Source organism: Pteropus medius, unplaced genomic scaffold, assembly GCF_902729225.1.
Source record: "Pteropus medius unplaced genomic scaffold, Ma_sr-lr_union100, whole genome shotgun sequence".
NCBI classification, from domain to species: domain Eukaryota; kingdom Metazoa; phylum Chordata; class Mammalia; order Chiroptera; family Pteropodidae; genus Pteropus; species Pteropus medius.
The window spans coordinates 15,745,636-15,758,829 of NW_024349803.1; the positions used below are offsets into that span (position 1 = coordinate 15,745,636).

The 13,194-nt window shown below is 47.0% G+C and overlaps 1 protein-coding gene and 1 long non-coding RNA gene across 3 annotated transcripts in view; one reads left to right on the top strand and one right to left on the bottom strand.

Annotated features, from left to right (window-relative positions):
• The first annotated feature begins 499 nt into the window (after window positions 1-499).
• The window catches only part of TRAK1 (trafficking kinesin protein 1), a 163,448-nt gene continuing 150,753 nt past the window's right edge, over window positions 500-13,194 (top strand). The window contains exon 1 of one of the 2 annotated variants that reach the window (XM_039837410.1): window positions 500-607. The gene's annotated coding sequence lies outside the window, so the exon portion shown is untranslated. Of the gene's footprint in view, window positions 608-750; window positions 885-13,194 lie in introns of those variants that run through there. The other variant, XM_039837411.1, reaches the window with a different exon arrangement.
• LOC120582207 (uncharacterized) lies at window positions 9,020-9,961 on the bottom strand. Its single transcript, XR_005647498.1, has 2 exons — window positions 9,649-9,961; window positions 9,020-9,227 (listed from the first exon to the last, which is right to left on the bottom strand). It is a non-coding gene; the product is annotated as an uncharacterized LOC120582207 (long non-coding RNA).

The window sequence follows — 13,194 nt, forward strand, 5'->3', positions numbered from 1 at the left end:
GCGGCGGGCATCCTGGAGGGCGGCCCGCAGGTGGCGGCGCGGGGCGGCGGGCGGGGCGGGGGAAGGGGAGGGCTCGGCGCGCGTCGGGCGGTGACGGCAGCGCGGAGGGGAGGTGCGAGCCGCCCGCCCCGCCGGGAGCCATGGCGAGAGGCCGCGCCGCGGCGCCCGCATCAGTGCCCAAGTCCGCAGCGACGTCCGCGCGCGCCACCCTGGCGACCCCCCGGCCGCCGCCCCCGCGCCAGTGACTCCCGCGCGTTGCGAGCCAGGCGCCCCCTAGAGAGGGGCTGCGCGCGGGAGGGAGCGCGGCGGGGCTCGAGCACCCCGACGACCTCCGCGCCCGGGAACCGCGGACCCCGAGCCCGAGAGCGCCCGGTCGGCGGGCGGGCAGCGGGAGGAGGAGGAGCCGAAGCCGAACCTCGCCGCGCGCGCCCGGGTGCCGCCCGGCCGGCTGCTGCTGCAGAGGGAACCGGAGCCGCCGGGCGGCCGGGGCCGGGCCGAGGACAACGAGGAGGCGGTGGCCAGGAGAGCCGAGCGCCGGGGCAGCTCCGCGCCTCAGGCCCCCGGGACCGCGCCTGCCCCGCGGCCGCGCTCCGTGCGCCTCTCGCCGGTAAGCCCGGGTCCGCTTACCCTTGCCTCGGGCACATCGGGCCCAGGGGCTGCTTGGGGAAGGACACCGGTGATTTGGGAGTGTGGGCGCGTGGTGTGGTGGCGCCGGCAGCCCCTCTCCTGCACCGGCCGCACCTGCAGGAGGCCCTCGGGGGCCCAGAAAGATGCCCAGAGGGCATCGCGTTGGTCACGCCGTGTGGCCTGGATTCCGGGCTCCTGCAGTCCGAGGTGACAGTGTGGCGACCTTCAGAGAGCCCCGAGCTGAACCACGCGAGAGCGTGAGCAGCACCCCGATTCCCACTCACCCGCACAACTAATGTGAATGACATCTGAACGTGTCTGGGACCGGACAGATGGCTTTTAGGACCCCCTCCCGCACTTTCTATTCTGAGAGTGAACACGTTCACGTTGTCACTTTTTTGACATGAGTTTTCAAATTCGTTTCGAATCTCCAAGGTCAGCCTCTTGTAGGTGAAAACAAATGTCATAAAATGCATTGTTTCATTTTTTGGTAAGGTCGTGTTTAGGGAAGCACATCGAAAGCCCAGGGTTTGGCGCTGGATGTCCCCTACCCATTAAGCTTCCGTGTTTTAGAACTTTTCGCTGCACTTGTCCAGAAACTGAAATCCACGTCCACTCTCAGCGCCCCCTCAGTCTGAGTATTTAGGCTTCTGACTTTTATTTAAGTTAGTTCCCCCCTCCCCCGCCCCCATATGCTTAACTTAATTGCTTCAAACAAATGTGTAAACGTTGTAACGGTTGTCTGCAAGTTTGTAGACAGGATGGGTACTTTTTTCCTGGATTTCTTTTGGTTATCTGTGGCAGAGGGTGACGGACACCACAGGGAAACAAGCTAGGAACAGAGCTCTTTATGGTTTCCAACTACAAGAGCTGCAGAGAGGGAGGGAGGTGGCCAGACTGAGCAATGCCCAGCTCTGAGCAGTCTGCACTGGGGAGGGTCTCCCGAGTTCCAGTGGAGGGTGACAGGTTCGGAATTGGACCTGGAGTGACAGATGGCGCCATTCTCTTTTGGTTTGGAAGGGTCACTCTCGAGTACCCTTTGCTGTTTGACCCCAGCCTTACCATGAAGATGCCCAGACAAGTGTAGACTGAGCCACCTGGAGAGCTGAGCTAGTCTCAGGATGCTGAGCTAGGTTAGAAAGCCATGTCCAGGGGCAGGGTTTCAGCTTGGCCCAAGCACTAGCCATTTCCTGTTCGATGCCCCAGGGACCTGTGAGATTTGGTTTCCCACCCCCAGCTCTCCCTGGAGAGTATTTCCATCCTGGCTATGTTGCTTATGCTCCTTCTAAAAGGACACTGGCCTTGGAGTGGGAAACGTGGATTCAAATTCCAGCTCCTTTCTCTTTAAGGCTGTATGACCTTATTTAACCTCTCTGACCTGGCTTTCCCCTCTCCTGGATCGTCCCCCACCTAAGAACAAAAATAAACCTCATTGGACTGGTGTGAGGATGAGAGGGTTTTTTAAATGAAAGTGTCAGTAGAAGTTTGACTAAATGACCTGAAAGGGTTTTCAGGTCTCCTTGCACCGTGACTAGGTTTGTGACTTGGTGAGCTTTTTGAGACCCAACAGGAATACTAAAGCAGATATAAAGTAGTAATTATTATCTTATAGGTTTATTGTGAGGGTCAAATCAGGCCATGTAAAAAGGCTTTGAAAATACAAGAGCATCACTTGAATTAAAACAGATTCCTAAACTTTCTCTTTTTTTTCATTTCCAAGTTAACAGCATCTTAGTGTTTGCCATCGGATGTGGACTTTCTTCCCATCATTGCGTTCTGAGCCCCTGCCTCTGACCTTGCACATAGTAGGTCTCTGTAATTGTTAGGTGAGTCTGGGCTCCCCATCTAAACCACGTGCTCCTAGTGCGGGAGAACAGACCTTGGGCTTCCTCTGCTCCATCAGCTGTCCGTGTTTTCATAAACATGATTGTTCTGTTGCTCCGAGCAGCTTGAAAGACAGCCAAGGAGGGCAGGCATGCAGGTGGCCACTTTTCCTACAAGGGGAAGTTCTTTTTTTTTGCCTCTTTAGGACTTAGTTGAGAAAGGAATTGAAGCTGACTGGGGGTTATGAATCAAGCCTTTCATCTGGGCTACAGTTTAACACTATAGGAAGTCTAATAATGTTACAGTGACCAGCCTCTTCAAATAGATAATGATTACATGACCTTTGGTTTTGAGGATGGACCTGATCTACTTAACTCACCTGTACTTGGTATGCATCATGACTTTTGTGGGGGAGGACAAAGGGATGCTCCTTTTAGGAAATGAAGGTGTTAGGGCGAGAACGGTGCTTAGCTTTTATTTTATAGTCTTGGGCATCTGTTGAATGGGCCTTCTGGTTCCTCCCCTCTTTTTTCTCTTTTGAACAAATGTTCCCTATTCTGACTTTCCTTCTTATTTGGTGTATCCAAATGGAGGCCACCTGCAGTGTCGAAAAGTTCGAAGTTTTAGCAGAGGAAGAGTAAATAATAGTAATGTATAGATCTGGATGCCTCTGAGCTACATATAATCGTAAATGATGTGCAGCTGCTTAAAGAAAGGCTTTGACACGTGTCTTAAGAGCTGTGTGGCATTATTCATTGAGAAGCTCAATTATGTGTTTGTTAATAGTGCACCCGAGGTGGAAAGGAGTGGGAGGGGATGGAAGGTGAGCTCTTACAATCCTTCTTTGGGCTTCTTGTCCTGCATTCCAGGAAGGGCTGCTCCTGGCCTCACCTGGTTAGAGGTGAGATCTTTTCCTGGAAGCACTGTAAATCTCTTTGGTGAAGTCTAGCAAATGGTGACTTTTCAGGAAGACTAGCAAGTGGTGACGGCTTTTGGGCATCTTTTGGTTTCCATGTCTCAAGCTGGGAAATGGATTATATTGATGCTTCTTAAACTTGTCCAATAGGAACCTTGGAAAGGGGGCTTGGGGAGTTCAGCCTGAGGTTTCTAGCACTTTTCAGTGTTAGTTCAATGATGCCTTTGATGAAGAGTAGAACACAGGATTCATCTCGTTTTGTTTTAATATAAAAATAATTAAGTTGCTGCTTTGAGTCCGAAAGCACTCAAGAAAGATGCACCTTACTTTCCCTGGGGCCCTGGGAGCTCCCTGCAGCATAAGTATGTGTACCCCAGTTTGAGAATCTTGGAGTTGGATTATTTCTAGTGTCGCTTCTAGTTCCAGACTTTATGAAATGCCAGGACATTTAAAAGCAGAAAATATTCTCCTTCCTGGAGGAAATAGATTTTGTACTAATATCAGAAAAGAATGCTCTAATACCGAAGGAAATAGGTATATTAATAAATTAAAGGACTACCAGAATATAAATTATCTGGATTCGGATGTTAAAGGTATTCAGGGAACTTTGACTTTTTTTTTTTTAAGAATTAATTGAAAATAACCAGAACATGTGAATTAAGTGGTTTGTCTTTTTCTGAAAAGCATCCCTTTAGTACACACTGCTTAATGACTAGACTTAGTTACTAGATAGCGCGATTACGTTGATTTAAAAAATGCTGCTGTCTCCTGACTTGTATTCACACAGATTAGCTATTAGCAAATCTTACGTTTGATTACATAGATGCAAGTTGATTTATGTCACTTAAAATGGATATTCATTAGAATAGAGATATGGGATTTTATTTTTCCTTCTCCAGATTTGGAGAGAGAAAAACATCCAGGCTTATGGAAAACCGTAGGATTTTAGAATTTTCCATCAGTTTCTCCGGTTGTTTTGGTAATATCAACAAGTCCTTCCAGGCAGGTTGTTTTTTTTTTTTTTTTTTTACATCAACAGCAAATGCTGTAGGCCTGGGTTTTTTGGATGGTTGCATTCTGAGAGCTCTCGGTTTTTAAGTTTTGCAGAGTGGAGGAGGCATGATCTAGTGCATGCTTGCCTCCTTTTATTATGGGCCTTATCAAATAATTTCCGGTTTGGGATGTGGTCAGAAACACGAAATGTCTCCCTAGAATGTTGGAAATGGTTTGGCTTCACTTGTATTATTGACTCATGAATCTGAACCAGGAGGAGCTGGAGAGCAGAGTGCAGAAGCCATCCTTGAATATTTCTGTTTGTCCGAGGGCCACTGGCTGGGAAACGTTTCCTGGGGAGTGAAGAAGAAACATTTTTTTGACCTGTAGGAGCACGTGTTGTTCTCAGGGTGGTGAGAAGGTCAGAGAATGAGTGGCTGCAGACGGCTGGCCTGTTGATGCCAAAGTGACTAAGGATCCAGATTCATGGTGGAACCAAGTGACCATAGCCTGGGCGGGAGGATGGTGGTGGGAAGAGGGCGATGCTCGTGAGAGGGACATCCTGACTGTTGCTCTTTCTGCCTGACTTGTGGTCCCTGCTGTCATGGCTCCAGCTGATTGCAGGAGGAAGAGGTCTTGCTGCTCCAAGTGTGGGTGGGCCTGTAGCATCTGCACACCTGGGAGCGAGCTAGTTAGACCTGCAGCATCTCAGGCTCCCATACCCTTGCTCCTGCCCTACTTGGGAGAATTGGTGTTCAAGTTGGAGTCACCCTTTTGCCCTCCACTGAAAGGAAGGGGGCTAGGGTGTCTCTGTAAGATTGCCGAACCCATTCCCTCCCCAGCACCCACCTCTTTGTTTTCTTAAATTGTGTGCAGTGAACTGTAAAGTGTGATGTGAGGGCTCGGGTGGGGGCGTGGGGGAGGGAGGGACACCTGTCATTCTAAATCAGTAGTGAGGAAAAGCAGTCTGGAATCCAGCCAGCCATGCCCCAACAGACACCTAAAACATTGGGTGATGTTTTGTGTTATTAAAAATATGCCAGAGTGATTAGGCAGTGATCCCCAAATTCTAGCTGAATAATTGAAGCATCTACCCACCTATCCACTCACCTACTCTCTGTTGAACAAATCCTGTGCACTGTGAATATGAGAGATCACAGGGTAGATAGAGCGACGGAATGGAAGCTGGATAGGAGGGAAGTGGATCTGACTCAGGCGTAGGTCACCTCTTCCTCACCCTCCCTTCCTCCCTCCTGCTTTCCTGGCTGGGTGCAGAGCTGTCAGCCTGCCTTACTCTTTCTGCCACCTCATGTGGGGGTGGGGGCAGGTAACCTATCTTTGCCAGATTCTTTTTTTTTGGAGGTGGGGGGTGGGGGGAGAGGCAGAGTTGCCCAAGTCACTTAGTTTGAGAGAGGAAAGGACATCTCTAATGCCGTTACCATTATTTATTTCTTTTAAAAAAATAGTAAAATATATATAACATAAAATTTCCCATTTTAGACTGTACAGTTTTGAGGCATTTAGTACATTCACATTGTTGTGCAAATATCACCACCATCGGTCTCCAGAACTTTTTCATCTTCCCCAACTGATACTCTGTGTTGATCAAACACTAACCCCCCATTCCCCGCTCCCCTCAGCGGCTAGCAGCCACCATCCTACTTTCTGTCTCTCTGAATTTGATGACTCTAAGAGCCTCATGTAAGAGGAACCATACAATGTTTGTCTTTTTCTATCTGGCTCATTTCACTTAGTATAATATCTTCAGATTTCACTTATGTTGTAGCGTGTATCAGAATTACATTCCTTTTTAGGGCTGAATAATATTGCACTGTGTGTAGTACCAGTTTACTTATTCATTCTTTGGTGGACACTTGGGTTACTTCAGCCTTTTGGCTATTGTGAATAATGCTGCTATGAACATGGGCGTACAAATATCCGTTTGAGTCCTCGCTTTCACTTTTTTTGGGTTTGTACCCACAAGTTGGGGGACTCAAGAGGATCACAGTTAAAAGCCACCTCGGTAAGACAACATTACATTTTGTGATTCTGAATGCAAGGTTCTAAGAATAAATTATATTTTCCTGTTGGACTTTGGGAGTGTTCGGTGGTCTGACATCTGCAGAGGTCTAGCAGAACAGTTATAACATCAAGGGCCATTTTTAAATTATTATTATTATTTAAAGAGGAGTTGGCTGCAGTGTAAAATTTCAAACCTGGGAAGAAAATAGGAGGTTTACTTAAACTGAAGGGACAGGCGGATTCTTGTCATGTTACAAACTTGGAATTGGTATGTTTTTTTTACCGAGAGATTACAAACACCAAACAAACAAAAAAACCCCAAACCTATGATTTAGGAAGAGCAGTGTAATGATTTAAAGGAGACGTGAGACAGCAGGAAAATGAGCAATTTGTTATACGCGTGACTCACCGGTGCTGTGTCTGTGAGTGTTTCATTTAGGTGTGGAATTTCTCAGATAATTGTTCTACCGGCTTCCACAGTAGAGAAGAAAAGAGTGTCATCCAGACAGTGGGTATTTCCTTTTAACCTTGGCATCTAGAATATGTTTCAAATAAAATGCTGAATACTGTGGGAATTGTACAGTTCTGTTTTATGTACCTGAGCAGGGTGCAGCCTTTTTTCTATCCATTTGTTAAAAAAGAAACCTTCTAGATTTAACAAGCTGTCTGGATACACTGTAGCACACTATTGACATGTTTGAAACCATGTTCCTTTATTTTTCCTTTTTAAGATTGATACTTTGTCAGTGTTGGATGCAGCAAGGAACTCCTGTTTGTGACAGCCAGTTCCTGAATCATTACCTTATACGATAACTTCATATGGTTACTAAGAGGATTACATGAATTGATATGGATGCCTTGTTCAGAGTAAGCATTTTGTGTCAGCTGTCATTATTGTTATCGAACTACTTGTGATCAATTCATCCACAGATAATTTCGGAGCACCTAGTGGCATGTGCTGGCCTTCATATTTTTGGTGCTAAAAAGAGTAGTAGCCCCCGTGACCTAAGGCATGATGTGATCTATGATTTTTGCTCATATGACAACTAACTCTCCTCCTTTGCAGAGAAAGAGTTAACTTTGCAAGGATTCCGAGGCATTAGAAATCCCTTTGGACTTGATATTTGGACACAAATATCAAGGCATTTCCAAGGTCTCTTGTGGTTTAAGTGCAGTTTGGTGTTAAATATTTGAGAAGATGTCTTTCCTTTTGAGAAAACAAACGATATTCTTACTGTTACAATAGCAGATAAAAGGTATGATAAGCAAATCATTGGGAAAATAGACTAAAATGTTAACTGATGCAGTAGATGTGTTTATACTGTACTCGGAAGATAGGAAAATAGTTTGTAATATTAAAAGAGGAATTACAAGAGCAATGTCTTAGCAATTATTGAATGTTCCCTGAAAAACTTTTAGCTGGGATAAGTCTCTTGATTCTAGAAGGGAAGCGATACTCATATGTAAGGGGATAAAGAAAATAAATATTCCTGGGAGTCTGGTTATCTTATAATCAGACCTTTATCCTGTATATGGCATACTGAATTCTCTGTTTGGCAAGTGGCAGCCTGCCAGAGAATGATCGGCATAATCAAGTCTGAGAATTTCCTGAAGTTACTCCACATTTGGTCACTAGGATGGAAAAGGGATGCACTTTATAGACTTTCCAAAGAGAAGGCCCATGGCAGGGGGGCGAGGGTGTCATTAAGAGAGGCGCTGGCTTCACCTCGTGCCCATATCAGCGTGTGGTCCCAGCCTCATCCACTTCCAGGGTGAATGAGACCTGCAGTGGAAGCTCCGGCTTTATTCGGGGTGAGAGAGGGTTGGGACTTCAGCTGGGGTAGTAAGTGATCCTGTGGATGGAAAGGAGTGAATTCCTTTGCATGATGTGGAGGAGATAAGGCATGCTCTTTGAAGCAGTGATGGTGAGGAGAGGCAGGGGCAGAGTCAAGGATGAGGCTGAGACTTCCCAATTGAATTAGCATATCTCAGTTTCGCAGGGGTGAGGACCCGGAGGATCCTGTTTTGAATGTGCTGTGTTTGATGTGCTTGTGAAGTTTCCAAGTGGAGAAGTTTAGGGCAGTGGGACATCTGCACTTGACTCTTGGAAGAGAGATCCAAGGGTGAGGTACGGGTTTGAGGCACATCCTGTAGACAGTAGTGACATCCTGTATAGAAGAAGTCACAGAAGATGACCCCCAGGCCGCCAATACCTGTCCATGACCTGGTAGGAACTGGGCCACACAGCAGGAGGTGAGCGGCGGGCATGCAAGCAAAGCTTCATCTGTATCTGCAGCCGCTCCCCAGCGCTAGCATCACCGCCTCAGCTCCACCTCAGATCATCGGGCATTAGATTCTCGTAGGAGCTCTGGTCCCTGGTGCCAAAAAGGTTGGGGACCACTGATTTAGAACACGCACCCACACCTCCTAGTAGATGATCCTTCAGGCAGCTGTTGTCTATTATATCTTTGGGACAGTTAATAAAGCCTGGGTATTTATCCTTTTTGCCTCGATCCACCAGGGTGTATCTTTACTGTCATGGCTTGGGCGAAGTGACCGAGGCACTTGTGTAAGCTACAAAATTTAAGGGGGTGGGAGAAACCATTGCCAAAAAGTTTAAGTAATCAAAATCGATACTATTTTAGTGCAATATTTAAAAAGTTTAATGCAAAAATATCTATGATGAACAAATATCCAATTCCTTAATGAAGACAGAATTGGCATTACTGAATTTTCCTTTTGCATCCAGCTTCCGTATGCCTTGGCAAGGCACTGTTACGGGCCCGAAGAAGGAGCCAGGAGGATTCTCGAAGATAGAACTGTAGACTTGACGTGGATGTATAACCTAAAAAGAGTAAAAGCAAAAGAACAAGGTTGATAGATAAAGACTGAAATAGAAATTGATCACGTTACTGCTTTCAGCATTTTCTGAATGGAAACAGTTGCCGTGTCTTGGAAAAGATTCTTCTCAGTACATTAAACATTCCAACAATGGGGAATATCGTGTAAGAGTGCTCATGGTCCTTAAAATACTGTAATTGTTCCTTAAGTTTTTGTGAAGTTTGCGGTGGCGTTTTAACTTATGGCAAGAGTGGCATTTGGTGTTATAACTCAAAACAGGAAATTGCCAAGGCTCAGATAACTTATTCACGGCATTAACAAGGTATAAAAACACTGTCTTTAGTGTGTAACATTGTTTAGCAGTAAAAAAAAGTTAATGATTGCCCACCTTTTAGCAATCATGCGATTGCTACTGATATAATTACCTGGTAGGCAGGGGTAGAATCTAGCGATTTCCTAGCCTGGTTGCGGCATGCTTACAGACACTTCCATGCCGTTGTATGCTATCAAGCCCCGTTTCTGAAATGTGGCCTCCTTTGTCTTTTTCTGGTGAATAAGCCCCATGTGTCATGTCCATTTGGCTCTTCCTTGTGGTCAGGATGTGTTGCCCGGACTAAGAGAGAGAGATCCCAGATTTTTCAGCTCCTCTTCCAATTGCTGTGGATGCAGTATCCGTGCCAAACTGGAGTCCCCTCTCCGTCACTTTCCGTTAGGCATTCCGCGCCTCCCCCCGCCGGCCCCCCCAAAAAAGCTGAAGTCCTTCCCCTTTCTCAGGCTTGCTCTTTCAAGTGCAGTTTCTTTTAAAAGGGTAATGCAATGGAAATTCGTTTCAAAACATTATACCAGAAAGGGTTAAAACTTCCCAACTTTGTAAAAGCCCACTCCTTTGTCCACATGCCCCGCCCCTCTTCAATTCTGCTATGCACAGTTTCTGCCCAGCAACAGGCAGTGGGCAGTGGGGAAGTCAAGCCGGGCTGACAGCCTCCCCGTCAGAGACTGTCCTCCCCAGGCTGTGAGTCACCAGGGCTCTTGAACGGGCCTGTGCCCTGCACCTTGGCAGCAGGGCACGCGTGGTGGCATACTGGCCTTTCGTTGTATATGGAAAGAGTTTCATTAGGAGTTCCATTTCTTTAATAAATGTGGGGTGGTTCAGATCATTTGTTGGGGTTAGTTTGGGTGAGTTGTATATTTCAAGGAGTTTGTCCGTTTCATCGAAGCTGTTGAGTTTATTGGCATAACTATTATCCTTTCAGTGTCCGGAAGATCTGTAGTGATGGCCCCATCTATTATTTTTGCTATTTGCCTTTCATGTTAAGAACGTTCTCTGTTCAAAGGAACCGCTGGATCGGAGTAATTTAATTCAGGAAAATGGGTGGGAGTGGTTTCAGGGAAGGGAGAATGAAGGCCATGAGGAAATAAAGCCTGAATGTGGGGGAGGGCAGAGGGGCGGGGGCCTGACCCAGGGGACGGGGCCTCCTCTCTCTGGAGGAGCTGCTGGGGAAGGAGTGATCACATGGGTGGTGAGCTCATTAGGCTGGGGACACCAGCTGTGCTATTCTTAGGGCTGTTAAAGTCCTCTGGCAGATGTTCTTAGGCGGAGTTCCAGGCTTGTTCACTTCCCACATATGGCATAATACGGTACATGGAAAAAGAGCCACCGCTAACAAACAGCTTTTCCACGAAGCACATCACGACGTTTTTCCCATGAACTTTTCCCTTTTCTTTCTCTCTCTGTTCTTTTCTCTCTCTCTGCCGTTCCTTCTCTTCCTCCGCTCCCTCTCTGTTTTGCTCTGTGCCTTTTCCCCTTTGTCTCTCCATCTTTCTCTGTTTTTCTCTCTCTCCGCTCTCTCCCCCCATCTCTCTCTCTTTCTCTCTCTCTCTCTCCCTTCCGTGTTTCTCTCACCCGCTCGTCCTTCCCTCCCTCCCTCCCACCCATACTTCCTTTTTTTTCTCCTTTGAGGCCCTTTTTATTTAAACCCCAGTGGAACTAGAAAAGAACATAGTGGGACATGAAGAAAGTTTGCCCATCTTAGGTTAACAATGAACCTCGGCGTTTCGTAGGAAATATAAGGAGTGCAGGTAAGTCTGAGGGTGATCGGACACTGGAGATCGTTTGGACAGACCGCCTGTATTAAATGACATCGTTAGCTTGTGCCCTTTTCGCTGCTGTGGCGTAGTGGGGGCTGTCAGGCCATTGTAACCCTAACAGTCTGATGAGCTGGCCAGGGACAGGGTGATTTCTGTTTATTTTTACACATTCGTTTGCACGTTTGTAGTTGGTTTGGCTGATGACCTCTCTTGCCACTGTCATCCTGGATCTCATTGATCAACTTCTATCAATAAGCTTCCATGTGGCCCTTCCCTCTCCCCTCATTTTTATAGTAACCCACATCTTGTGATCACAAGGTACCATCAATATCAGATTGATTTATTGTTCTAGGAGACTGAATTTCTGTAAGATATGTGCTGTTACATGATACAACCTCAGCGATAGTCTTTAAAGCCCAGAGTAACACAAGCTTCATTATAGACGTTTCCTGCTGTTTATTTTGATATCGTTCCCTTAATTTTGTAGCTGTGACACAAAATCATATTCTTATTTCAAAAACAATGAAATAGTCCATGGACACGTTAGTGTCATTTCTTACTCTAATAACGGCAATAACTGCCAAAAGTAGTTTGAGAAAAGCTTCTATCACCTGAGCATTTTTCTTCAAAAGAAAGTAAAGGTAACAATTTTAGAAAAAATTCTTATTTTGGATTTTAAAAACGATTTCGTTCTAAAAAAGATTTTTGAGAAGTCCAAAACCCAAACTATAGAGTGAAATCATGAGAGGAGAGAGAGTGAACTGGACGACTAATCACGTTGATTTCTCTGCTAATTCAGACACTGGGAAAGGAAAACTGCCCTAACTTTTTCTGAAGAAGAGGAATGATTCAGTAGGAAGCCTTTTCTCACAGCAGCAGCCCAGGCTCTTACAGACGGGTAGGTGTGGGTGCCGGAGCTCCAGGCTACAGGGCAGTGTGTGTACATACCACATCCCGATGTGTTTGCTGAGTGGTTTACGCTTATTCCAGAAACATGGTTGGTTCTGATTTTATAGGTCTACAGCAGGTAAGAGTGACCTGTGGTGGGAGTAGGGGGCATTCTTAGCAGAACGTGGAGCTCGAGATCTTTCCAGAAGAGTAATTGCTAAGTGTGTGTTGAGCGGCTTCCCTGGGCCAGCCGCTGAGGTATGACAGCAAACGGTCCAGGTCTGGGGGCAGGAGAGAGAGACGCAAACGAGTAACAGATGTAGGATGTAATGCCTGGTAGTGACTTGGGGTGATAGATAGAGAGTGGCTGCAAAGGCGTGTTTAGGGAGGCTGCGGGCGAGCCGACACCTACTAATGGGGGTGAGGGTGGTGGGGGCGATGAGCCTTGGGAAATATGGAGGCAGAACATCCTAGGCAAAGCAAACAGCAAGTGTCCCAGACCTCTGCCAGAAAGCCAGTGTGGCTGAAGCCCAGGGAGCCCCTGGGGAAGTGGACATGGATAAGGGGGATGGTCAGGGCGTGCCTGCATCCCACCGGCCTGCCAGACAGTGGTCAGGGGTTGAGATTTTAATCTGAGTGTGATTGGAAGGAAGGTACTGAAGGATGCTGAGCAGGGGCGTGACAGGCATCGATTTACTTTTTTCTCAGATTCCCCCAGCTGCTGTGCCAACAGCCCCTGGGTATGGGAGCAGGAGCAGGAGCAGGGAGAGTAGAGAGGGTTTTGTGCAGGGGCAGGCCCGGGGAGAGTGGTGACAACTCAGGGCCAGTCGAAGGGTGTGGTGTGCGCTGAGTACTGGCTCCGGACACCTGGCCGCGGATGTGAGGAGCTTGGCAAAGAACAGTCTAGGCTGTGCTTAGATCTCACATACATTCTACATAGAACGTTTAACATCAGAAAGCATTTACAGATTTTAAAAGTCTTGGCGTTACAAATC